This window comes from Meriones unguiculatus, chromosome 17, assembly GCF_030254825.1.
Source record: "Meriones unguiculatus strain TT.TT164.6M chromosome 17, Bangor_MerUng_6.1, whole genome shotgun sequence".
Classification (NCBI taxonomy): Eukaryota; Metazoa; Chordata; class Mammalia; order Rodentia; family Muridae; genus Meriones; species Meriones unguiculatus.
The window spans coordinates 69010207-69037561 of record NC_083364.1 but is presented as its reverse complement, the minus strand read 5'-3'; the positions used below and the strand labels follow the sequence as shown (position 1 = coordinate 69037561).

General features: G+C 35.1%; 1 long non-coding RNA gene across 1 annotated transcript; it reads left to right on the top strand.

The window, feature by feature from the left end:
• The first annotated feature begins 1070 nt into the window (after nucleotides 1-1070).
• LOC132648587 (uncharacterized) lies at nucleotides 1071-25510 on the top strand. Its single transcript, XR_009587017.1, has 5 exons — nucleotides 1071-1171; nucleotides 2092-2204; nucleotides 17259-17385; nucleotides 23688-23761; nucleotides 25417-25510. It is a non-coding gene; the product is annotated as an uncharacterized LOC132648587 (long non-coding RNA).
• Nucleotides 25511-27355: the final 1845 nt, after the last annotated feature.

Here is a 27355-nt window from a genome sequence, read left to right as displayed (position 1 = left end):
ATGATTATTACATGTTAAACACCAACATTTAATTATATATAAATATATTTTTCATTATACAGTCTACTGGTTTTATCCACCGGTTGTTTTTATTTTCTCATCTAAGCAATGGTGTTTAATATTAAAGTATGGTGGACAAAAATGTTTTCAGCATATGACAAAATGACTGAATTTGAACTGTGATGAAAAAAGAGAAAATCAGAATGAAAGTCTACTTTATGCACTTAACACATCTTCCAAAATATACTAGAGTAAATCAGTCTTTTCCAATTGTCTGGAAACCATTGCAATTTTAACAGAAAATTAAAGCAACAGTGCTCTGGCTTCCCTCTTTTAGGGATTGTGTATGCATCTCTGGGAAGGCTCTTAGTTCACAATCATTTCTGTTGGCAAAGATATATTCAATTAGCAAATATCACTCTTTGTCTAAAAGCATTTTTTGCTTGTTTGTTTTTTAATCACCATGGTATGAACACTCAGGTTTCTGTTTCCTTCAAGATTCCAATATTATAGTTATCCATAAAAATATAACTATATGCTATGATATGAATATTATATAGTGTCATTGTTAAAAAATTATAACAATTTAAAATCCATAAATTATGATCCACATTTGATAACCTGAAAATTTTGTTTTAATTTACAAATAGTCTTATTATAAAAGTAAAATATTACTTTTATATAGAATTATATTAAGTATAAAACTGTATTTTCAAGAGTTGGAAAAACCCTCCTGAATATTGAATGATTTATAACACCAAAGTGATATGTCTTTGAAAGATTAATATATTTTTTGTCCTCTATTTGTCTAATAGCTTACACTTATTAAATATTCTCTGATGAGAAATTACTGCTTTTACCGTCCAGGATCCTATTTTAAAAACTCTACATCTCAGATATTAGAGGAGATCTAAGTAAAAAATAAGCCTGCGAATGGCTGTTCAATTAGGGTGTAAAACCTTTTTAAGTGCCATTTCAAAAAGTCAGACTATGTTCTTGATCGAACTTAGCGGAGGTTGTGTGCCAAAGAATTACTCATAATGATTTAATTCCTTCATTTTATACATTACAGCTTCCGCTCTTCTATTGATGCACAATGGATTTATGTGTTTAACTCCCATTAACACTAATAGAAGCTTTGTGCATTAAACCAAAATACAGTTTTTAGCAGGTCTGTTTTCATATTTCTTCTCTGAGCATTCATAAAAATTCAAAATTAGATACATTTAAGAATTTCTATGATAAGGATATTTGAATTATGCATCATTTATTCAGAGGGATTTGTTTCTCGTGTAAAACCTTGTAAGAATGAGTGCTGTACAATCACAGAGTGGCATGTCATTTATTTGGGATTAATTTTGAAAGCTGATGTTGAATTACCATAGGGCTTGTAGGTCTTGGAACTGACAAGTACTCTACTTGTAAAAAAATATATTTTATCACTTGCCCTCTCAGCTTTCTATTGGTAAGCCATTTTGATGATTGTATTTTATCACTTGCCCTCTCAGCTTTCTATTGGTAAGCCATTTTGATGATTTTATGGGTTGATTCCAGATTGATAGTGGAATGCAGAATAGCTATGTAAAATGTCCAGGTTAATTTTATCTGATACATGGGTTTTCAAGGCAGGTTTTCAGGTTTTGACGTATGTTTGATGTTGGTATTTGGGAATCAGCATAGCATTTCTGAGTTTTATTTCTAGAGATAATAGGCATGTTTTGGAAAAAAAAAAAAAAAACTGAGTTACATAGCTCAATGGTGGGTTCCAGTGGTATAATTAGTAGGTTTCATGTAGTTTGTCCTTCTTGTCCTGTTTATGAATATGAATATTAGATGAAGCAGATTTGAAGAAAATGATTATTACATATCTGAGTAGTTAAATGATGCAGTTACGCTGCAGTACACATTGGGTGTACATATAGAGTGCATAATATATATTAATTTATAATGAAGACAATTGATAGCTACACAGCTACACAGAAATTCCTGAGAGAGAAAAAGCTGAGGCTCGTGACAGACTAATGAAACCAGCCTACCAAAATCCAGAACTAGCGATTTATGTTAGTCTTACTTACAATTGTCTGCCTAAAGGGGTACTTGCTGGAGCAAGAATGAAATCAACAAAAGGCCACCCCAATACAAGAAGCGACTTGCGAAAGTTGCCTACATCTCTCTGCATGAACCTACTTCAGGCTGCAAGCATGGTGAGTTTCCTGCAGTAGTTTGCTGCCCCCATCACATAGAGCATGTGCTCTAGAGAGTCTTGAATGTTTCAGCTTTCCTTGACAGTGAAGTACTTTTGTTTTCTGAGACTCTTGGGTCTTTCCCCTCTTACCTGGAGAGAAAAAAATTAATTCCATGGACTGCTATACCACAGCTATACACAAACCTATAGCATCAGTATTGTGAAGGACTGATGAGAACATCACTGGGGCTTGCTAGCTTCAAGTCTGTCTCTAGGCTCAGTAAGAGATTCATAGTTAAAAGGTGAGGAGTAGCACAGGAATCATAAAGTCCTCCTGTGGAGTGTCAGTCTCATAAAAGACCCCTGCGCCCATATATATTTGGTCCTTGTGGAGCTCTTATCCTTTCCACGTCATACTAACTCCCTGTTCTTTCATATGATTCCCTGCACTCTGTAGAAGGTTTGGTTATGAGTCTTAGTATCTGCTTTGATACACTGCTAGGTAGAGACTGACACTCCACCAAGGACCATGTATGGATAAAACCTAGAACCTCTGCTAGGATGTAGCCCGTATTGGCTCAGTAACCAATTGGTTTCCCATAGTAAGGGGAACAGAGACTATTTCTGACAGGAACTCAATGTCAGGCTCTTTGACCTCCCCACCCCACAAGGGAGGAGCAGTCCTGCTGGGCCACAGAGGAGGGCTTTGCAGCCAGTCCTGAAGATACCTGATAAAACAGGGTCAGATGAAAGGGGAGGTGGTCCTCTCCAATCAGTGGACTTTGAAAGGGGCAGGGAGGAGATGAGGGAAGGAGGGTAGGATTGGGAGGGAATGAGGGAGTGGGATACAGCTGGGATACAGAGTTAATAAAATGTAACTACTAATAAATAAAAATTAAAAAAAAAAGTCCTCTGTGGATTGTTATTTCCTCAGCATAAGTATGCAAAGAACTGTGCATCTGCACACACGTGGATACACACACCACACTCACAGGTGCACATAAACAAATAGAAATGTGTATGCATTTATACACACACACACGCACACGCCTGCGCATGCGCACACACACAGTGAAATTCAAACAACTCTACTTATAAAATTTACTTAAGAAATAAGAAATTGCAATCACTCTTGTTGATCTATCACTGAAAATCTTTCAATGAATTCTTATTTCTCTGATATCAATAAAATTTTAATCATCATTGCTTACGGCACCGCAGCTGAAATACAAGAAAAGACACCTGAAAAGAAGCATATTATTGTGGTTACCTTTATAAAGGGATAATTCAGCTTTATACTTTAATATGCTTTGCTATATTTTAATTAAGTCAATATATCCATGCATTATAGCTTTCATATATATTCAGTGAGATTCATCCATGCTTATTATTCAATTATGGATCCTTTTCACAATTATAATTACTACCAATTTCAAGTGTAGATTTTCATTGTAAAGAAATTAATAAATTAAAAAAAACAAAAAGAGAATAATTGATCTTTTGTTATAGTAAATCAAATTAACAATGTAACAAACTTTTTTGTTATTTTTCCTCACTTATTTATTTTATTCAATTTACATCCTTATAACCCCTTTCCCCTCCTCCCCTGCCAGTTCCACCCTTCATCCATGCCCCTCCCCCTATTCCTCTCCTCAGAAAAAGGGAGCTCCCTTTCCCATCCAGCCCAGCCCATTGAGTTGCTTGAGGTCTGAGCTTGCCCTCCTCCCCTGTGGCCCAGCAAGACAGTCCCATCAAGAAAGGGGCAAGGGGAATCTAAAACAAACTTTTATTCTAAAATTTCCCCAAAATGAATAATAGACTACAAATGCCCTTTAACATTGCCCTATAACATTGTACACACAGTAGTAAAATCCTCTGTGTTCCATTATCAAACTAAAAATCTTGAGGTTTAATTAAACAATTCTTAATTGTGTTATCTATATTGTCAGTGCTATGTGGAGTTTTGTTGCCATATTTCACAATGAAGTTCCCTTTAATCACCTCGCTTTGTTTTTCTCACCTGATTCTCATTTTTCTCCAGCCTCCTTGCTTACCTAACTCTAACATAAGCCTTGCCTAGACTCTTCAGTCACAGTCCTTTCCCTTTTTCTTTCTTTTCTTTCAGTTTGGACCTTGCTCCCTCCCAAAAACTCCTTCAAGTATTCGAAATTGTTATTCAGATTTAAGCCTCTCAATATGACTTGCCCCAACCCTGATTTTGAAAAATCATGCCACTATTTTTACATTTATCCTGTACCCTGGTGTGCTCTTGTTTTTCTTCTGAAATTTATCGTTTTCAAATATTATTTATATTCATTCTCAGACAATTTAACATCATCTTTATTCACTGATATATATCAAGCAGATAAATAGTATTTATTGGACACATAACTTATGATCAGTATTTTTGTTTAATATGTAATTTATTTTACTTTGGATTTTAACCTTCTTAGTTTTAAATATGTGATGTTTGTGTGTGTGTCTGTATGTGTGTTTATAGATTCAAGGACACACAGTAGCCATGGATGTCAGAAGAAGGTGTTGGATTCCCTAAACTTGATGATGAAAAATTGAGTTGTAGGCAGTTGAGAAACTCAAGAGTTCTGCAAGAGGAGTACATGTTCTTAATGGCTGAGCCATCTTTCCAGGCCCAGATTTGTAATCTAAGGTAACAGTCTGTGCCACAAAAAATGAGGCTATAGACCAGGAAATACTGCACAATCATTTAGTTTAAATCAGGAAGCTATCTCCAGTATTAAATGTCTATCAGAGAATAGAAAACCCCAAGACAGTGTTGAAAATAAAATTTGCAAACTGAATTTATGCTCTCTTCTCTGTCACATGTAAACAGAAAACAAGTCATATATGCAGTATTAAAAAAATTTTCTTCAGTATCATGAGAAAAGCAAAATAAGTACTTGTAAATTTCTTTCAATTTTTACAAAGCTATTCTTCTGAGAGAAAAAAACTAAAAAGAAAAACTATATCTGAAAAGATTTACAAAAAGAGTCTTAACAAATCAATCTCCTGGCTGCAAAGTGTAATTTAACAGAGCTTGGTGAGCAGTCTGATGCTGTACAGATTTACAAGGTTCTTCACTCCAGGGATCACCATAAAAGCAGAATCTGTAATGAAGAAACAATGAACAAATAAATGAGAAGGAACTGGCACAGCCAATACATAAGACTATAAACAGGGCATTCATGGTGCTGAGGCAGCTCATGTTTTAAGACCATGGGTGCAAAACCTCTTACCAGAAGTCTAATTCAGTCATCAGGCACTTTCGTTACATAATGAGGGATCATAAAATCCTTTGAATGGGCGTAAGCTTAGTTATGCCTGGGAATATGACTGTGGAAATAGATTTATGAAATATACAAATTTCTACAGCATTCAAAACTTTAAGAATATTCAAATAAAAAGAAAAAAGAGAAAAAGTTCACTTCAAGGACTTTGTCTAATTATTTATAATAGTGTGTTACATTTACTTAACATTCCAAATTACTTCTGTCCTCATTATTTTAATATTTCATCTAGTGTAAAGAATTAGAAGAATCTCTAAAATTTATGACTGAGGGACTAGAACCAACTTCTGGTTTTATAATTATAACTATATCTCATGTATGAACATTATATTCCACGTGTTTAAAAACACATATATTACATACAACCATGTGTTCCTTTCCCCTGTAATTTGTGCTCATAAACTGTCCTATATAAACTGACGATAAGCTAGAACTCTTATCTTTAAGCAAAAGATAGTTTAATGGTAGAGAATAGAGAAATGTAATAATTTATTGATTAATGAATCTTACTCTTTTGAAAACATGGTGGAATTAACAGGAAGATAATAGATTTAATACCTGACTTTAAATATTTTAACTTCTGAAAATAATCATCCATAAAAAACATGCTGTGTATTCTGTGTTTTGCAGTCCTTCCCAATATCACCAATATATGAAATGAAATATTCTTTGAAGATAATGGGTAGTGTCTGTCCCAGGCAAACCTTCAAGAGGGACAAATAGGCTACATTTTACAGTTGGCTTATTTGGTCATCTTTGATGTATTTTAACTTAATGTACAAAATGCTTGTTTTTTAATTTATGCTATCTTCAACTTATGGTATTTTCCACAGTATGTTCATTTTGATGCACTATAACTAGGCCAAGGATCATTTTTCTCAAGACACTGAAATTCATCTTTCCTCTAAAATAAGTTATGTGTGCTTTCAAGAGAAAAGCATGTTTCTAGGATGTAGTAGTTATTCTCAAGGCAATGCATATTTTCTGTTTTGAAAGCACTTCTATTTTTGTTTGTGATTCCAATTTCTAAATGCATACACGTTTTATTGTTTAAGTATCCACTATTCAAAATAATCGTATGTGTTGCTGTAAGGAAACACATCCTCTTACAGGTAGTTTTGTTTTGTCTACATATGTGAAGTACACTTTAAGTCAAGAATTTTAAGCCTGTTTAAACCTCAAAATAGTAATTATTTCTCAGCAGTATAGTAAACTGTTTTTGTCAAAATGATGTCTAGCAGTAATTAAGTTTTATTTTACATTTTGCACATCCACTGTATGCTTCCACATATTTCATTAATAGTATCACAGATACGTACAGAATGGTACTTTAATATAAAAGAGTTAAAACTGACTTTAATTATCTCAATAATAGTTACAAGTGCTTACAAAAAAAGGTGGAATGCAATGTTTAGCTGTTGCGCAACAACAACAATGAAATGTGACACAATCTCAGTGTTAAAAGAAGCCAAATGTACTGCCTCACACTTGTAATCTTGCAACACCTGAGAAGTAGAAGCTCTGTGAGTTTCAGACCAGCCAGGGATGCACAAGTTCCAGGCTGGCCTGGACTGTAGAGTAAAATCCCTAGCAGAGAAATAATTAAAATAAAGATTTTAAATTGATTCGTGCCACAGGTTTAGCCAACAGAGCATATAGAAGGGAAAAGTCTATGAAAATGGTATAACTTCTATGAGCAATTTCATCGAATGTTCTGTATGTCTTCCTGAGATTTCTTATATGAAAGACCTTAAGAAAACAAGAGTAAGCCACTTAATATAGCTTCTGCATCTATTCCCTATGCGACCCCTCAGAACAATGAATAGATCCAAAGGCTCCTTGTGAGGAAGTTGTTTATTGCATCTGGTTCAATGCTCAGTGATTAATAGCTTAGGATTGTTTGACACATTCTTCTATTATAAAGCTTTTCCTTTTGTTTGAAAAGAATTTATTGGAGAGAGTGAAAATACTAGTTTTCAGTAATCTGTAAAACATGTTTTTATTTTTGTTTGTTTCCTTTCTCATTGCCATATCTTGTATTTGGAGTCCAGATATTCATCTCAATCTCTCTTATTGTTTAGCTGTCATAACTGTCACAAAAAAGTGTAGGTTGTTTGGTGTTTATTATCTTACATATGCAGTGTGGTCTAATAATGATCATGAGTGGACACTGTGATGAATAGCCTTACAAGTCAACTTACATTACAAATTGTCCATTGATTTGTTCAGCAAATATGTATTACATAGCTATTAAACTTTTTAAAACAATCTCCCATAACCCCAACATACAATGATCGAGCATTTTCCTATGTATACATATATATATGCTTTCAGTGTAATCATTTAAAATGTATTCTCCAAGTAAAAATAAATGAAGTAAAGGGATTCTACTTTACATACATAAAAGGTATTTCAAGGCCTGCAAGATGGTTCTTTGTGAAAAAAAGAAATGAAAGAAAGAAAGAAATAAAGAAAGAGAGAGAGAGAAGGAGTGGCAGCTCATGACTGAGGAACTAATTTCAAGTCTTGGATACTAGCAAAGGAAGGAAAAACCAACTTCTGAAAGATGTCCTTTGGCCTTTACTTGTATGATATGTAAAAAAAAGCTTGGTCACATTCATGAGGATGCACACACACACACACACACACACACACACACACAGAAATAGAGAGAGAGAAAATAAAAATAAATTTAATTCAAGTACAACCTCAAAATTTACCCCCTCAAAAGTAGATGTTGGCTACATATACAAACTGTGTTTTCCTGTGATACATATGGATAGATAGATAGATAGATAGATATCAAGCACCATAACAATTATTTACTCAGAATGTGTGTAATCTTGAATGTTGTATGGAATCTAGAAATGTATGAAGGGTACAGGTGTATCTGAATAATAATATGCAAATGTTGATTATTTTTATGTTATAGATTCAAGCAACTATGAGGGCACCTTTATGCCCTCAGGGAATTCAGGAAGTAACCGCTGCTGATCAACTGTATGTGTCTAATGGAATTTAAATACAGTCATGGAAAGTTTAAAAGTTTAAATAAGGTGTAGTTCTTTAGTTGTCTTGCTCAAGGACCACTGGTTCTATGAGTCAAAATAAACAATTTTTTAGTATCTGACAAAAGGTATAATAAACAAAGTTACACAAAATAAATCTGCTCTAGAAAACACCACATATGTACATACTCTTGGTATATGATATATTTTGAATCATTCTACAAAAAAACCCAAAAAACTTTACCCCTCAAAAATAATTTATCTTCACAATTTCATACTTCATTTATGATGTTCAAAATTTCAATGCAGATACAGGCATCTTTACATCTGACATAGAAATGTTCTGTAAACATTGTTCACACTTGTGCTGCCAGTTATCTTACTTGCATAAAATTATTTAGCCAGGGATCTGTAGAGATGCCTTAAGTACTTTTAGTTTATTTTGCCAGTAGCTTTCTTCCAATGATCCTATTTTTATAGGCTGTCTTGCAGAAAGGGGGGGAAAAAACAACAACAATGAAACAAACAGAAAATCCATATTTAGTAGTCAACAAATAGCACAGCCTTCATGTTGTTGTATATCTTAGAAAACAAATCTTACTGAACTACCTGGCATTAATACAAATAGGCTCCCTTTTCCTTGCTGCAGCAAGAAGGCTGTGGCTGTGATTTAGGCTCACACATTATCCTTTCAGAGATATGAGGAAAGCAAAGATACTCAAGTTTTAATTAACGATGCCTGTGATGCATATACAGAGTGGATTTCCATGAAGCTGTATAGAAATTTAGGGTAAAGATGCTTTGTAGTGTTAGATCACCAGGGCGAAGTTTTACAGGAATCAATAAAACAAAGAGCATTCATATGCAGATTTTTTTTATCTGTTGAGAGGCCAAAGAGTCTTGTTCAGATTTACATTGCTAACTTTCACCCACAAGAACTTAGTAAATAAATGTTCTCTAAAAAGGGTCCCATTATTTCTCTGTTAAAGTGAGCCTTTTGCAATCTATTAGAGGAAGATATAGCCCCCCTCCCCCGGGCATGTTCAAGTGTATGCAGGTCATTACATAATGCTACTTGTAACCCTATGTTTTCCTTTTCTGTTAAAAGGATTTTCCTTTCAATTTTGTCAAGGGGCTTGAAAAATAAACTTCCTAGAGTCTGCACTTCTAGGGTGCCTAACATAACACAGAAATGTTAACAACTGAATTCACAGCAATCTATACAACAAGGCAATGTTCTAAGGGGTTTGATTTTGTAAAAAAAAAAAAAAAAAAGACTTATTTAATTGTTATATTGTACTACAGGTATTGAGAAAATGTAACAATTATAAATGAGGTGATTTTAAATTTGATTTTATGTCTTGCCTGATGCGTCTAAAACAAAAAGGGGGAACTGTAGAGAGCTGCGGAATGCTATGCCTTAAAGATGGAGCTGGTTTCCGCCTTCCACCTTCCCGATGGTGAGTGCTCTCTGTCACGAACAATTCCACATTTGGCTAAGGCCGAGGATTTGGCTTGCTTCCATGTATGTGGACCTATCTGCATTGCCCCCGTGGCACGCCTGGGTTGGCTACCCAGAGGCTATTTAAGCTGTGGGCTGGCTTTCCCCGGGGTCCGAGGATTGTTCAATGTTCCTGAATAAACTGCATTGAAAAAAAAATTTTGATTTTATGTTAAAATTAAATTTTTATTATCCACAAGAAAAAAATCCATTTTAGTGATAATAAAAATAAATCTTTTCTAAGTATATCTACTTAAAAGAATTCGTATACATTTATATTGAAACATTCTTAATTCAATAATTCAATAAGATAAGGTAATTTAATATACACTATACTACTTCATGTACAACAACATTCACAAAATCAAACTAAGATATTTTATGTCTTTCTTTGTCTCTGAGGCCTGTGTTTATTTTTTACAAGATTGATTTATTAACTATGGTACATATCACATAAAGCCTTTTCATTTTTTTAAAACACCATTCCCATTGAGACAATTGCAATACTTTTTAGCAAATATATGATTCTTTTTTTAAAATTTTTATTTTTTTCCCTTTTTTAAAAATTTTTCATCAATTACACTTTATTCATTCTGCATCCCCCCATAAGCCCCTCCCTCCTCCTCTCCCAATCCCACCCTCCCTCCTCCCTCTGCATGCATGCCACTCCCCAAGTCCACTGATAGGGGAGGTTCTCCTCTCCTTTCTGATCTTAGTCTATCAGTTCACATCAAAAGTGGCTGCATTGTCCTCTACTATGGCCTGGTAAGGCTGCTCCCCCCCAGGGGGAGGTGATCAAAGAGCAGGCCAATCAGATATATGATTCTTAAAGAAACACTCAACATCCTTAGTCATTCCAGAAATGCAAATCAAAACAACTCTGAGATTTCACCTCACACCCATCAGAATGGCTAAGATCAAAAACTCAAGGGATGATGCATGCTGGAGAGATTGTAGAGAAAGGGGAACCCTCCTCCATTGCTGGTGAGAATGTAAACTTGTACAACCACTTTGGAAATCAATCCAGCGCTTTCTCAGAAAATTAGGAATAGTGCTTCCTCAAGATCCAGTTATACAACTCCTGGGCATATACCCAAAATTTGCCCCACCATTCAATAAGGACTTTTGCTCAACTATGTTCATAACAGCTTTATTTGAAATAGCCAGAATCTGGAAACAACCCAGATGTTGCTCAACAGAGGAATGGATACAGAAATTGTGGTACATTTACATAATGGAATGCTACAGTCCTGAAAACACCTGACAAAAGGGAGTCATATGAAAGGGGAGGAGGTCCTCCCCTATTAGTGGTCTTGGAAAGGGGCAGGGAGGAGATGAAGGAGGGAGGGTGGGATTGGGGAGGGAATGAGGGATACAGCTGGGATACAGAATTAACAAAATGTAACTAATAAGAAAAATAAAATTATGGAGAAAAAAAACGAGGAAATCATTAATTTATTAGGCAAATGGTTAAAATAGAAAAGATAATTCTGAGTGAGGTAACCCAGGAGCAAAACGACACACATGATATATACTCACTTATAAATGGATATTAGCCATGTAATATAGCATAAACATACTAAAACCTATGTTCCTAAAGAAGTTAAACAACAAAGAGGTCCTTAGGGAAGATGCTTAATCTGCATTCAAAAGGGCAAACAGGATAGACATTGGAAGTTGGAGAAGACAAGGAACAGGACAGGAGCCTTCCACAGAGGACCTCTGAAAATTGTACCCACCAGGGCATTGCAGGAGATACTGAGACTCAGAGCTAAAGTTTGGACAGAGTGCCAGAATCCTTACGGAAGAAGGGGGAGATAAAAAGACCTGGAGGGGACAGGAACTCTGCAAAGAATAACAGAGCCAAAATACCTGGGCGCAGGGGTCTCTGCAGAGATTGATATTCCAACTTAGGACCATGTATGGAGAGGATCTAGACCCCTGTTTTGGGAAGCCCATAGGGGGCTCGGATTCCAAGTTGGTTTCCTAGTAAGGAATACAGGGTCTGTCTCTGACATGGACTCAGTGGCCAGCTCTTTGATCACCTTTTTTTCTGGGGAGTGCAGCCTTGCCTGGCCACAGAGGAAAACAATACAGCCAGCCTTGGTGAGACCTGATAAGTCAGGGTCAGATAGAAGGGGAGGAGGTACTTCCCTATCAGGGAAAGGGCATTGAAGGAGAAGAGGGAGGAGCTGCAGCAGGAATACAAAGTGGATAAATTGTAATAAATAAATATATAAATAAAAAAACATTCTCTCATCATGTCTCTCTGTTGATGTTTTCTAGTCCAATATTTAAAATTTTCAAGAAAATCCCTTTAAACTACTATCACAAAACAAAATTTAAAATTTTCTTAAAATTAAATATGCAATTTGAAACCCTACAGTTCAGATTCTCTTTATAACAAATCAATTGTAACAACATTTGGGGTAAATGTAATATCTGTGTAGTACAAAGAAATTGTTACGTTTTATCATACTAAGAAATGTTAAAAATGTTGTATTTAAAGAATATGAGTTTCTATCCACATTGTATTTGACATATAATATTTATAACTTTATAATTCTTTCCTTTCCTTACCTAAAATGACCACATTTGGAGCTAGACTGTTTATTTTGAGTGACAAAATCATTTTCATGCCCAGGGCCTCAGAATACAAATTCCCCAGTAAAGAATCAACGGGAAACAATTCAGTTTTTATTATGATAGATGAAAGTGTCACTAATGTTGATTAGGTTGCACTTTATGTTAGGACTGTTTCACCTATAGCCATTCATATTTCAATTAAGGCCTTATAAACATGAGTGGAAAAGCATCACTTGCAGCTATGTGGTAACAAATACTGCAGAAATTTTCTAGGACACGTTTCTTTATATCCAAAAGCAAAATGTGTTTCTTGTCGTCTCCAGGTCCTGACTGCTTCGCAGCTCTAGTCACCTGATGGGGAGGGAGTATGTTCTGCACTATACTGGGGCATTTCGTCTTGAACACTTCAAGCATTTGAAAGTACTCTTCGCTTATGCCAGCTGGAGAGCTTATCAAGTTTAGCACAGTTAGTTAACAAATATAATAATTACTGTAGAGAGCTGCGGAATGCCGCGCCTTAAAGATGGAGCTGGTTTCCGCCTTCCACCTTCCCGATGATGAGTGCTCTCTGTCACGAACAATTCCACATTTGACTAAGGCCGAGGATCTGGCTTGCTTCCATGTATGTGGACCTATCTGCATTGCCCACGTGGCACTCTGGGGTTGGCTACCCAGAGGCTAGTTAAGCTGTGGGCTGGCTTTCCCCGGGGTCCGAGGATTGTTCAAGGTTCCTGAATAAACTGCATTGAAAACAAAACAAAACAAAAACAAATATAATAATTACTTCTTATACTTTTCATTAAAGATTTCTTTCTTTTCTTTTCTTTCTTGCTTTTCAAAGAGAAAAACAGAATCATGAATCTACTCTTCCATACATAGCAATGTCATTGATTCCCTCTGTTTTGGGGAAAATAAGAAATCCTCCCACGGGTACAGAGAGAGTGATCTGGTGTAGCTTTGGCATAGTGGTTCTATCCTGAACAAGGATGAGGCTGGTAAACTACCTGCTCATCAATGTTGACAGTGACATATGATGGTGAAATATGACTCAGAGTGACTTTAACATATACCATTGTCCGCATCACAGATGTGATTTCTGGGTATAAATAGAAAATATTTTTCAAATATTTCTTAAATAAAAAAAATAAGCCAAGTACATAGAAAAATATATTTCACCTGTCACCTGTATCTTTGGAAAGAATTAACCAGCTGATGAAGGACAGCTATGAAATGTGAACGAACGTACATCAGAAAAAGTTACACATACATCTCATTATTTTTCCACAGATTCTGAGATTATCCACAATTAACAGAGCATAAAGAATAGGAGGGCTAAATTCTTTCTTCAACTTTGTCCAATCTGTAGAGAACAAATTGAGGTCACAACCAAGTCTTGTATCTGCTGTCAGCTATTTATCGCATGTTTCTATACACCAGGCAATTCTGTTAGGTTACTCTTGAGAATCTTGAGCAGAGCAGAAGCCTTGTGAAGTGTGAAATGGGAAAATAACGATGTTCAACAAGAATAACATACTTTGCTAAAGATGTTATTGAAAACCATGTGATATGTTTTTGCATAAGCGATTCTACTTTATGACCAATTTTTAAAGAATTTGAAAGATTTTCTTTGTACTCAGTGAGCACAACATATTATTTTGTGATACTCGGATATAAAGCAGCTCTTTATGAGGGATGGAGTTACTTCACAGTTGTAAAGGCCGTGGTCTTTCTTTAGAACAGTGACTACAGATTGAAAAATTCAAAACCCTTCACTCTCGATGGTTATTTTTCTTATCTATTAATGCCATAAGTCAGTGAACTTTCCTGAAACTGCTCTTGTTATTGACCTACAACATGGAGATGACTCCATAGCATGTTGTTTGGGTGTTTGAGTTTTTAACAATGATGATAGATAGATAGATATTACACACACACACACACACACACACACACACACACACGGACATGAAGGTGAGTAGTTATCTTTTCACAAGCACTAATCTCAAGTGCAGTAATTTTTCAGTAAAATCAGAAACAAGAGTACATTTCAATAAAATGGTCAGGAAAAAAAGAGTTTGAAAGAAAAAGCATATGTGAGTATAAGAATGTGTGTAGAAGTCTTGCAACAAAGAGAGCATTTCCTTCCCCTTTAATCTCTAGCCATTCAGAAGAATCCAACTAACTGAATACATTCTAAATATATTTTTTTAAATCTTTTCACACAAAAATTTCCAAGTTGGTGGTTTTGTTTTTAAATTATGATTTTATAACACCAAAAATTCTGCAGTTATTAAATTTTGGCTACCTATGTTTCCATGACCCTGGAATGAATACTTTTTTAAAGAAACATATATATTATTTTCTGAAAAACATATTAAATATATAAATTGCTGATAGATACTACATATTTACAACACAGTGTCTATCATCTAAGTATTGATGTTTTGTCAAACATGTAGATTACAAGCATCATTTCTCAACCTTGGTAAGGCTCAGAAGGAGCAATTTTATCATGGCATATGAAAATGCTTCTGGAGCAAGATTAAAAATGAGACTCCCATCTTTTATTTCTGTCTCCCTTGAGGGTATCTCAGACTGAATCAGGAACATAACATAAATAAATTCATTTCACTAGTAAATTAATTCCATTAGTAAAATGTTTTTTTCCTATCTAGTGTCTTTCCCCTAAACTTTGGTAAGGGCCACCTGCAAGGTCATGTGTTCTAGAACACTGTGTTCTTCACTTAATCTGTATAATCTTGAAAATCACATCATTATTTTTTAAAATGAAATTTATATTTCCATACCTTATTTTATGTGTGTGAGTTCTTTGCATACATGTATGGGTACCATGTGCATGCCTTGTGCCCAGAAAGGTTACAGGAATAGTCAGATACCCTAGTACTAGATTTACAAACTGAGTTAGGTAACATCTGGGTGCTGGAGTTTGAACCCAGGCCCTCTGCAAGAGGAACAGATGCTCTTAACCTTTCTACCAATTCTGCAATCTGAACTCAAATCCTTAAAAATAAAGAAAAAAGAAAGAAAGAAAGAAAAAGAAAAAGACAATTATAGGGACAAGGAGATGATTGAGCCTTTTATAGCCCCTGCTGTCAAGCCTGAGAACCTTTCTGATCCCTAAATTTCAGAAGAGACAAGGCAACTACAAGTTGTCCTGACTTTCACATGCTTGCCCTCATACCTGTCCACCTCACTCACATATATAAATAAATCAATATTATAAAATAATTCCAAAGAGAAAAAGAGACAGTAAGTGAGGACCTTCTTTCTTAGACACCCCTCCCCCCAATTTAGTGTCAGATAGCATAAAGATTTGCAGAAATCCAATTTGGTCGGCAACCAAAAAGAAGGATCAAAATGTAACTTTGTATTTTTTGTTTGTTTGTTTGTTTGCTATTTACATCCAGGAGAAGAAACGCTTTTTAGAAATTTTATTTTTCCCTTCCTTTATATTTCTCTTTTGATCCTCAACAGTCCAAGTAAACTATTAAGGAAGGAAAAATTAAGCATGTGAATGCAAACTTTCATGGGTGTATGTTATCCACTGGCACACAGTGGCACAGCATGTGTTCTGCAGAAACAGAGAACTGTGTTAGAATTCAATTTAGGATCCTATGAAAAGAACTAGCCTGTTAAAAATAAACCTATAATGATCGATCGGGTTTCTGCCTTCCTTAAATACTTTTGCTGTTGCAGTGGCTTAGTCATTAGCATGCAATGAAGTCCCCAATTATTATCTGCCCTGCTGTTCTCTACTCTCACCGATTGTCAGTTTTCAGTTTTGAAATGTACTGCATGATGTGAAAGGCGTCATTCTTTCCGCCACTGGTCTGCTGAGCTGCTACGCTCTGTGACTTCCTCAGGCTTTTCTTGTTACAAAGTTAATGCTAATAGCAAGGCTGTACTTTTGGTTTTCTAAGCATTCACACTGCGAAAGAATTCATTGAGGTCTTTCTTATGTGTACCAGAGTTTATTTCTTTCTGTTTTCTACTGAAGTTGTTGAAAATGCCTATATTAACATTTGCCTTTAGCCAAAAAGAAAATTACGTTTTGTTTTGTTTCTTGAAAATAGAGCTGCTTTTGTCCCTATTGAGACTCTTGACTGGCACTGATTTTTATTTCCCTTCATTATCCAACTAGCATCTTAAACAATTTATTTAAACTAAAGCAAAAGAACCTCAGGTTTTGAGCCTATAATTCAGGGCTCCGTGACACAGCAGCCACCAGTCACACAAGCCACTCAACTGTGGCCTTCCAAAGTTGGAATCTGATGGCTAAAACAAAACAAGAAAGTGAACCATCTTCTACAAAACTGCTATATTGATTATGTTATGGACTGATAAGATGCTGCAGTAGATTAAATACAATATGCTACTGAAAATCAATGGAGGTGTCATTTTATATGTTAAATTAGGACTCCAAGATAATTTCTAGTTAACATATGAAGCTTGTTAGAAAGGCTTGTGTGAATGTGTACTATGCATGAGAGAAATAGGGAGGAGTGCATTTTATTGGGTGTGTGTTATATCTGTGTTCAAATGCAAGTAGCCATAGATATATGCATTCTGTTCTTGAGAATCTGTGAAAAGAATGTTTCTTATCCATTCTCAATATTATCCTATGGAGTAGTGTTCTTTGTGTATTTGTGTAGGAGTCTGCAAGTAACAATGCATTCATGCTTGATCCTGGAGGACAGAGACAATGTCTGGTGTCTTTCTCAGGAGTTCTCCACCTTACTATTTAAGTCAGAACCCAGAGCAAGCAAGTATGACTGACATGTAAGTACCAGTGATTGTGATTTCTGGGCCCCTTAGCCCTGTACTGGAATTACAGACAGGAACTGGTCTGCCTTGCTTTTCTTTTTCTTTTCTTTTTATTTTTTTTAGGTGAAAATACATTTATTATTATCATTGTTATTATTATTATATTTACAATTTATTCACTTTGTATCCCAGTTGTAACCCCTCTCTCATCTCCTCCTGGTCCCACCCCAATCTTTCTCCCACTTTCTTCACTATTCTTCTTCCCTCGTCCACTGATAGTGAAAGTCCTCCTCCCTATTGTCTGACCTTACCCTATCAGGTCCACTCATGACTGCCTGGATCCTCTTCCTCTATGGGCTGGTTAGTTCGCCCCACGAGGGAGAAGTGATCAAGGAGCAGGTAACAGAGTTCATGCCAGAGATTGTTTCTTCTCCTCCTACTAGGGAACCCACAGAGAGACGGAGCTGTCTTTATACTACATGTGAGCAGGGGTCTAGGTCCTCTCTACATATTCTCTAAAGGTCTAGGTCCTCTCTACTTATGCTCTAAAGATCTCCCATGCTCATAGACTGATAGGATTAACACAGTAAAAATGGCTGTGTTACCAAAAGCAATCTACAGATTCAAAACAATTCCCGTCAAAACACCAACAAAATTATTCATGACCTTGAAAGAATATTTCTCATATTCACATGGAAAAACAAAAGAACCCAGAATAACTATACAGAATCCTGTATAGTAAAAGAACTTCTAGAGGTATCTCCATCCCTGATCTCAAGTTGTACTATAGAGTAACAGTAATAAAAACGGCATGGTAATGGCATAGAAACAGACTGGAGGATCAATGGAATCGAATCGAAGACATACAAATAAACCCACACACCTACGGACACCTGATTTTGACAAAGAAGCCAAGTCCATGTAATGGGAAAAAAAAAAAAAATTCACAGCACCTTCATCAAATGGTGCTGATCTAACTGGATGTCTACATGTAAAAAATGCAAATAGATCTATATTCACCATCCTGTATAAAAGTAAAGCCAAGTGGATCAAAGACCTCAACATGAAAACAGACATGCTAAATCTGTTAGAAGAAAAAGCAGGAAAGAGCATTGAACTATTATTCTCTTGCTTTTCAATGGGTCCTAGAGATCTTGACTCTGATCCTCATACATATAGGCAAACACTTTAGTGACTGAGCCACTTCTTCAGTCACAAAACAATGTGTATAATGTATATCTACCTGTCAGTAATATTTCTGTGACTTCTTAATATAAAATGATTAAACCAACCTAATTAATGTTCATTTCATTTATATATAAGTATTGATTAGCTTTATCAGATCTATGTAATTTTTAGATCACATGCATTTCACTTGATTAACTATAGTCACCAAGTTACATCATAGACCTCCAGGCTTAAGTGCCTTACTAAAACTGTGCCATTTGTCCACCATCTCCCCTTCCTACATCTCTTTGGCAACTTCCTGTTTTTATAAGCATGAATATGTTATGTAATGTGTGTGTGTATATATATATATATATGTGACATCTTGCAGTTAATTTTCTGCATATTTTATATATGTTATATGTTATATTAGTATTATGTTTCAGGTGCTACATCCAACTACGTTTTCTTTCAAACGCTGTAATTCTCTTACAACCCAATAACCACTTCTTACCTCTTTTTACACATTAGAGCTTTTCAAATGCATGTGTTTTAGGCTTTAATAAGAACCAGTCCAGGAGTTAGAGGAACAGTGGGTAAATACTTCTATCCAGTATTCTTACAATTAACTCCTCCTTATTTGTTAGGTTTAATGCCTTTGTCCCCATGTATTCATAGACTGCAGGTAACAACCCCTTCCCTCAAAGGTTTGGAGTAAAATCTCTGAAAATTGCAGTGTCAGTCTGTGACTGGTAAATGTTCAGATATCAAATTATTTTAGCTCAAAAATATTTTCAAAACATTCTTCTTTCTAAAGACAATTTTTTTTGCCATAATTAAGGTTTCAAAATAATAAAAAAAAACTATTAAATAAGAAAATACTAAAAAAGTATATGATACGTCTTTTTATTCTCTCAAGAATGGGCTTTTTGTCCGAGAAATAACTCAGAGACAAAATGTAAAATTTGTTACATATCTTATATGTATTTTTTCATCTAGAAGTCACTTATGCATTCTATGTTTCCCAGTAAACATATTTTTCGGTCTCAGAGAAATCCAGGAGCTCCTCTCATGGAATGAATTCAAATCCCCTTCCTGGTCTCCACTGGGTCTTTCCTAATTGGAGATCGGGATGATCTATGGTGTTCTTGATCAGTGAATTACATAATGTTTATTTCCAAAGAAAAACATGCACTCATTTCCAGTAATTAAGTATGAGGTCACTAAAGATATATTTCATTAAAATATCTTGAATAATCACTTTATGAAGAACTATATAAATAAGATTTTTATTGAGACATTGTTATATTTTGTAGCAGTTTTGATGTGTAGTTATAGTCAGAGTTCAGGGAATCTTACAAATGAAGGGGGAGATAGAAAGACAAGGAGGGAACAGGAGCTCCACAAGGAGAGCAACAAAACCAAAAAAGCTGGACACAGGAGTATTTTCTGAGACTGATATTCCAACCAAGGACCATTCATGGAGATAACTTGTAACCCCTGCACAGATGTAGCCCATGGCAGCTCAGTATCCAAATGGAAATCTGTAGTAAGGGAAACAGGGACTGTCTCTGACATGAACTTGGTGGCTAGCTCTTTGATCACTCCTCCCTGAGGGGGGAACAACCTTACCAGGCCACAGAGGAAGACAATGCAGCCAGGCGTGAGTAGACCAGATAGGCTAGGTCAGAGGGAAGGGGAGAAGGACCTCCCCTATCTGTGGGCTGGGAGAGGGGCATGGGAGGACATAAGGGAGGGAGGGAGGGTAAGATTGGGAGGGATCTAGGGAGGGGGCTACAGTTGGGATACAAAGTGAATAAGCTGTAATTAATGAAAAAGAAATAAATTAAAAAGAAACTAAATGAATATACAATCTTTGAGAGTCATAAAAATATAAAGTGTTTTCAAAACCAAGAGTAGGATGAAATATTGGTTTAAAAAGATTCTTTGCAACATATGCATGTAAAATATAAGATACAACTGGTATTCTAGAGCTGTTTCTCTACTGAAAAGCAGAAAGGTCAGATACTCCTCATGACAGGAGAAAAAGGTAATCCTTTCGTAAGATCTAAAAGATGACCCATACAACAAAAATTTCAATTAAGAGAAAGGTTAGGAGGAGGTTGATGTCTCGAAATTTTCAGTGACGTGAGGCCAAGAATCGCATTTCAGGAAATTTTAGATGATGGGCATTGAATAGGAAATCATTTATATTTAATAATGGAATATTTATCTTACATCTGGAGGAATTTGGCATATTGTAAACAATTATCATGTAGCATGCAGACATAGCAAAGCTATTCTATTTATATATTACCAAGGAAACAGAGGTATTCTGACTCAAAGGTTTGTGAGCTTTTTGTACATTTTAGGGAATCATCTGATAACGTATCAAAGAAATATTGGAAGTTTTTATTTGCCTAAAAAACTAGGATATTTTTGATTCTTGCCACAGAACTTAGTTTGAGATATAAAGGGATGTGTGAAGAGTAGGCTTCTTGAATATATTGCTTTGATGAAGAACTAATTATTTTCTAGCATTTGTGGACAATGTGTTTGCATCCTCTCTAGGTATTTGAAAATTTTCACATATTTTGTGAATAATTTAATGATATTCACCACCACCAAAGAAAAACTTTTCTTCAAATGAGTGATATCATCATATTTCTCTTACACATTTTCAGTATATAAAGAAGCCAACCACAGAGCGCTTCTGTACCCTCTGCAGCTTTTTCAGATTCTGCTTAACAGTTCTAAACAGTTCTGCCATGTCTGTGTAACTATGTTTTATTTATTGTTTATGCCTCTTTGACTGCAGAAATTGTGCTCTCTCGCTTTTTCTGTCTTCACTGCACACCATGTTTCTCAGCAAAAATATGCTTATTGAGTGATGATTATTCAGTGAAAAGACAGAAGAATTTCAAAAAGAGAATTGTTCTAGTGAGGGGGCAGATAGAGGAACAGAAATTTCTAGCTATTTTAGTGTAGCCGTGTCTAACTACAGTATATTTTATCCTAACAGTTTCATCTAATAATTCTGTGTACTTCCTTTATTTGATTTGCTTGCTTATCCAAATGTTGAATTTATACTAGTTCCTGACACATCCCTTTCCCTCTAAGAAATGACACAAATTAGCTGGGACACATTCATCCAAGGAATGAATAGCTTAATAAATGTTCAATTAAAATGTCCTTTAGGACATTAAGTGTACAAAATCAAAGTTGTTAATAAACACTGTTGAATAGTGTTAAACATAGTACTTGTGATGATCAAAAATGTTATGTAAATATTTGGAAACTCTAAAATGTGCAATTTTTTTCATAGTAGATAGTTTTTCAGAAATTTCCTGTATTTATGCCAGCACATAACGTCAAGGTCTCATCTAGAGAAGAGTAAGGGTAGAATTAATAGTCCTCCTAACTAGGTAGTAAATTCACAAATACAATTGCAAATGTGTCTGTATTTGGATTTAGGTTATGAGGTTCTATCCAAGACGCATGTTTAAAATTATAGCCAAGATGCATATAATATTAAATGTATGCAAGAAGGCACATTACGAAATATTAAAAAAAATGAAGGCATGGTGATTGGACTTTAAATTATCTTTCAACAGCATCTAGCCCTGCATTACATAGAGCTATGTGTCTATTAAGAGATAAAATTGACAGATAATTATTCTCTCCACTGACGATTTCATGATTAGTGGTATTTTAATTGGTACTCTCAACTGCATTACACTTGTGCTTCCATAGCATCTTAATCCCAAAGCCATCATTTGGAGATGTGTTTAGTAAGCACGGGAGATGCATAAGTCAGCCAGGGAAACTTGTCATGAGATGGAATCTGGTGGTGACAACTTTAAAAGGTGATTTATAATATAGAGCTCTTGACTACCTGAAGTGCCAACCATAAAACTGAATATTTTCTGTGTAATTACACTGAATAATTATTAATGACAGATTTATTTAGCAACAGTTAGGCTAGCCTTCTGGGTAATCTGACAACAAAGTGATGGAGGTTGTCTATAGTCTAAAGGAACCTGATCATACAGAATCTTAGAATCTGAAAATTAACTTAGTTCTCAAAGAATGGTTTTCCATGTTTTTAAGAGCTAATTTCTCTCCTCAAATTACAGACCTCTCTTGCTTCTCTGGAAAATTACCCCATTTTCCTCTCTTGGATATTTTGCAACAGCACCACAATGAAGTAATTTGAGCATTTAAAAACTTGATACAATGCCTCATTCCTCACATCCAAGTCATTTAAATTCTTTCCTCAGCGCTGTTTTCCCCCAAATTGTGTCCAAGTTTAGCAGTTGGGACCCAAAGTTCAGTGATCAGCTGAACTTTTGACTCACATAAATGGCTTTCAATAAATTTAATTAAATTTATATTAACAGATTAGACCTGGTCAGAACTATTTCCATTTCTGTTATTAGAAAATATTTCAAGTCTAAGGATGGAAACCATTTTTACCTTTAATTGGAACATGGTTTGCCTTAATTAGAGCCCAACTATTTACTTTTAGGCTTCCAGACTCTCGGTGCTGAAAACAAAGTTTGGGTTTGAATTTTTAATCCTCCAAAGAAAACCGAAAACGAGGACAGCATGAGTTGTTCTTGTCCACACTTCTTTTCTGCCTGTAACGTGTTTGTCTTCATATATTGAAAAGCATTCTCTTTTTGGCAATGAAATGTAGAAGGGCCAAACAGTTTGAATTTCTCATTCCTTTCACAACCTTTCTTGCCAAACCTAGAACTGTCTCTGAAATCTGTGTTGTAGTTGTTTATCAGGGTCTTTTTGTCTAGTGAAATGGTGTAGCATTGCTAAGCTGTAATAATTCTACCTAGTTTTATTTTATTTCAAGAAAATTTCAGTATATATATATATATATATAGTTGATTTATAGATAGATAAAGTAGCTTCTCAAGCATGTAAATAATGCTCTTTGTACTTCATTTCTGTATTTTGGAGATCACTGAAAATTGGAAGTACACACACACACGGATTGGGTTTATTTTTAGCAGGAATAATATGTGGACTTTCATTGAGCCAGTTTGTCTCTAAAACAGTTGGCATATTTAATTCTGTTAGTTAATAATTAAAAAAAAGACAAGAAACTTTTGCACTTTAACTTTTTATTCTTTTAGTCTTATGGATATTATGAAGTCATCATGGATATTTTCATTATCGTGAACAGTTTTCAATTGGCAAAATTATTTATGTAAGTATACTTAAAAGTCATTTGTTATTTTGTTATGCTGCATCAATAATTTCATGATTTTAACTAGGCAATGAAAGTGACCATGAACATTTACATATTTGAAATAATATGTGACAATGATAACATTCCCATGTTATTTTGTTTTTGTATTTTCTATGTTTATTAATTTAGAAGTAACATTATATGCTAACATATATACTAATGAGGGTTATGTGTGTTTAAGATAAAAACTGTAAGGGAAAAGAATGTTATCTGATTTGTAAATTTTATTTCCATAACATTTCTTCAACTATGGTCAAACATACACTTGCCATCAATTAAAATAACAGAACAACAACAACAAGCAAAACAAAACACTGTTTTTATCGGATTAAAGGATGGCTGTCTCATGACATAGTGGAAACAGAACTTTGCAAATGTGTCTGGGTCATCCTTAGCAGCCTAGGATGCCTGTCAAAATACATCCTGCAGGGAATAAAGGGGATCTATGCATGCTTTCTGCAGCTCCATTACAAAAGTACGCTCTTATCACTGACATTACCTGATAGGCTAGGGTCATATAGAAGGGGAGGAAGTCCTTTGCCATCAGGGGACTAGGGAAAAGGAAACAATATTTGCTATAATAATGACTAATAAATGTATTAATTAATTAATTTTTTAAAAAAAGAACACCAGTCTTCATGTATCTCATGGATGATACTGTCAATACTAGGGTACACAAGATCATAAAAACTAGTTGAACATTTGCTAGTACACCAAAGGCACCAAAAAGGTCAAGTAGCTGCAGGTATATTTCTTTAAGCTCATCACCAAAAAAGAAAGCATCTAGTTGTATGTAAATTGGGAAGAAACTTTTATCTGTTTGCCTGTCTTAAGTGTCCTTAGGGACTATATGTTACATTTAAAGCTAAATAATACATTTCATCATGTATTAGCACAAAAATTTAAAAGCATGCTAATTAAACGTTGCATACAAAGGGTATCATGAGAAAATATTTCAAAAATTGAGTGCTATTATGAATATTAAAATCTCTGTAATTCAAAAAATTGAAAGTAAAAATACCATTACGCTCTTTAAAATACGACCAGTAATTTGCCTATATTGCCTTAAAAGTCCTATTATTAACTGTACTGAAATTATTTTTAAATTCAAATATACTTAAACTATCTTTTGATAGTTCATCATAGCACAAAACAATATTCGCTATTTTAATGACTAAGAAATTCAATATACTGCATCCCAGCATTTTACTATGTTGTAACCAATGTTACAGTGCTTTTTAAAGATGTTTCCACATGAATGCTGATTGTAGATTTTACTTCAGCCAATAAGTTCCAGCTAATGAGCATGCATAAAAATATTTAAATACCAATTCAGAGAACTGATTGTGTCTTTTAATCTTAGGACGCAGTGATTATTGAGTAAATAGGAAATATATGTGAGAAGATTTTAAAAATCTGACCTGTTATTAGATCAATTTTTATGTTACTAGATATAAATGAGATCTCTGCTATAGTATTCAAAATAAATACACTATATCACAAATACATTCATGGTTATTAGAAGTTACTTTTATTGTTCTTATTGATTTGTGGCTTGATAAAGTCCTACATGCCATGATCATGTAAATAATGAAATCTTTGCTATATTTCAGTTTTTTGGTGATCGCTAAAAGATGAAAGTTCACCTGTGCATACCCAATCTCACATACTTTGCATGAGTGGCAGAGTGGCTGTGCATCTGTATGGGGTTAGTATACAAGTGTCTGTATAGCCAGACCTTGAGGCAGGCTCTCTCAGTGAATGTGATGTTTACTGTTTGGGCAAGGAAAACAAACCCAGAAATCCTCTTTTTTTTTTTTTTCATCCCCACAGCTTTGAGGTTACAGGTGTATTTGTCACAATGGTGACAAATGGTGTGGGGAATCTGATATTAGGTCTTCAAACTTCTGTAGCTTGTGTTGTTGCCAACAAATCCATCAATTCAGGCCTTTCAGGTTTTTGTTTTGTTTTGTTTTGTTTTAACTGAATAAGATTTTTTACATATAATATACTCTAAACATGTTTTTAATTATTTTCTCTATTTTTAGTATTCTCTCCAACTTTACGTTCTGACGGGAATTTCTCTGATCTATACAACCATAACACATATGTAGAGTACCCATGTCAAACCAATACAGAGCCCCTGATTATATATATTCAGTTTCTGTGAGCCCCGAGAGCCCTGCTTAGTTTATTTGGTGGACTATGTTCTTGTGGTGTCCTTGACCCCTCTGGATCATACCATCCTTCTTCCCTTTCTTCTGCAGAAGTCCCTGATCTCAATTTAATGTTTGGCTTTGAGTTTCTCCATATGCTCTTATCAAAAATGTAGTAGAACATTATTAAAAATCCATTCATAGACTTTTTTTTTCCCAGTCATATCTGGTTCTAGAATAGATCTCTGGGATATCCAGACTCTGGTTCCTTTCCCTCTAGGCAATGGAATGGGTCTCCCATTGGGAGATGGGAGTCATTGGCTGATGACTCCCACAAGTACTGTGCTACGTTTACCCCAGCACATCTTGCAGACAGAAAAAACTGTAGGTTGAATGTTTTGTGCTCAGTTTTTGTCCCAATTTCTGTACTGGAAGCAAGATGGAAGGTACATGCTCCATATCCATTACTAGTACTCTTCTCTAGGGTCACTCTAGTATAATCTTTGGAGTTTCCATTGCACCAGGTTTCTACTTGCCCCTGAAATGCTCTCCTGTTCCAGTTATCTATTCCAGTACTCTCTCATTCCATCTTCCTAAACCTTATCCCACCTGTTCCCATTCCCACCCATCACAATCCACCCACAAAATCTACACTATTTATGCTGTGAAGAGATGCGTGCATTCGTGTCATGAGCGCTCCTTGTTCCTTTGCCTTTCTAGACCTGTGGATGGTAGGATGATTATACTTTACATTTAATATCCAGTTTAAAATGAACACATGCTATGTTTGTTTTTCTGAGTCTGGGTTATCTCACTCAAGATGAGATTTTTTCTTTTTGTATTTTAATTTTAATTATTTATATTAATTACAGCTTATTCATTTTGTATCCCAGCTGTAGCCCCCTAACCCATTCCCTTCAATTCCCACCCTCCCTCCCTCATTTCCAAGTCCATTGATAGGGGAAGGCCTCCTCCCCCTCCTTCTGACCATAGCCTGTCAGATCTAAAATGATATTTTTCTAATTCCATCATTTGCCTGCACATTTCATGATATCATTGTTTTATCAGCTAAATAATACAGCATTGTGCAAATGTATCACATTTTCTTTAACCATTCTTCAGTTGAGGAATGTCTAGGGTTGGTTCCAGTGTCTGGCTATTAGGAATAAAGCTGCTGTGAACATACTTGAAAATGTATTCTTGGGATAAGATGGAGCATCCTTTGGGCACATCCAGGAAAGGTAGAGTTGAATATTGAGATAGATTAATTCCCATTTTTCTGAGAAAGCCAAGTTTGCAATCCTACCAGCAATGAAGGATGTCACTGTCTCCATAAGCTGTCACTTGAGTTTTTGATCTTAGTCATTTTGACAGATGTAAGATGGAATCTCAGTTA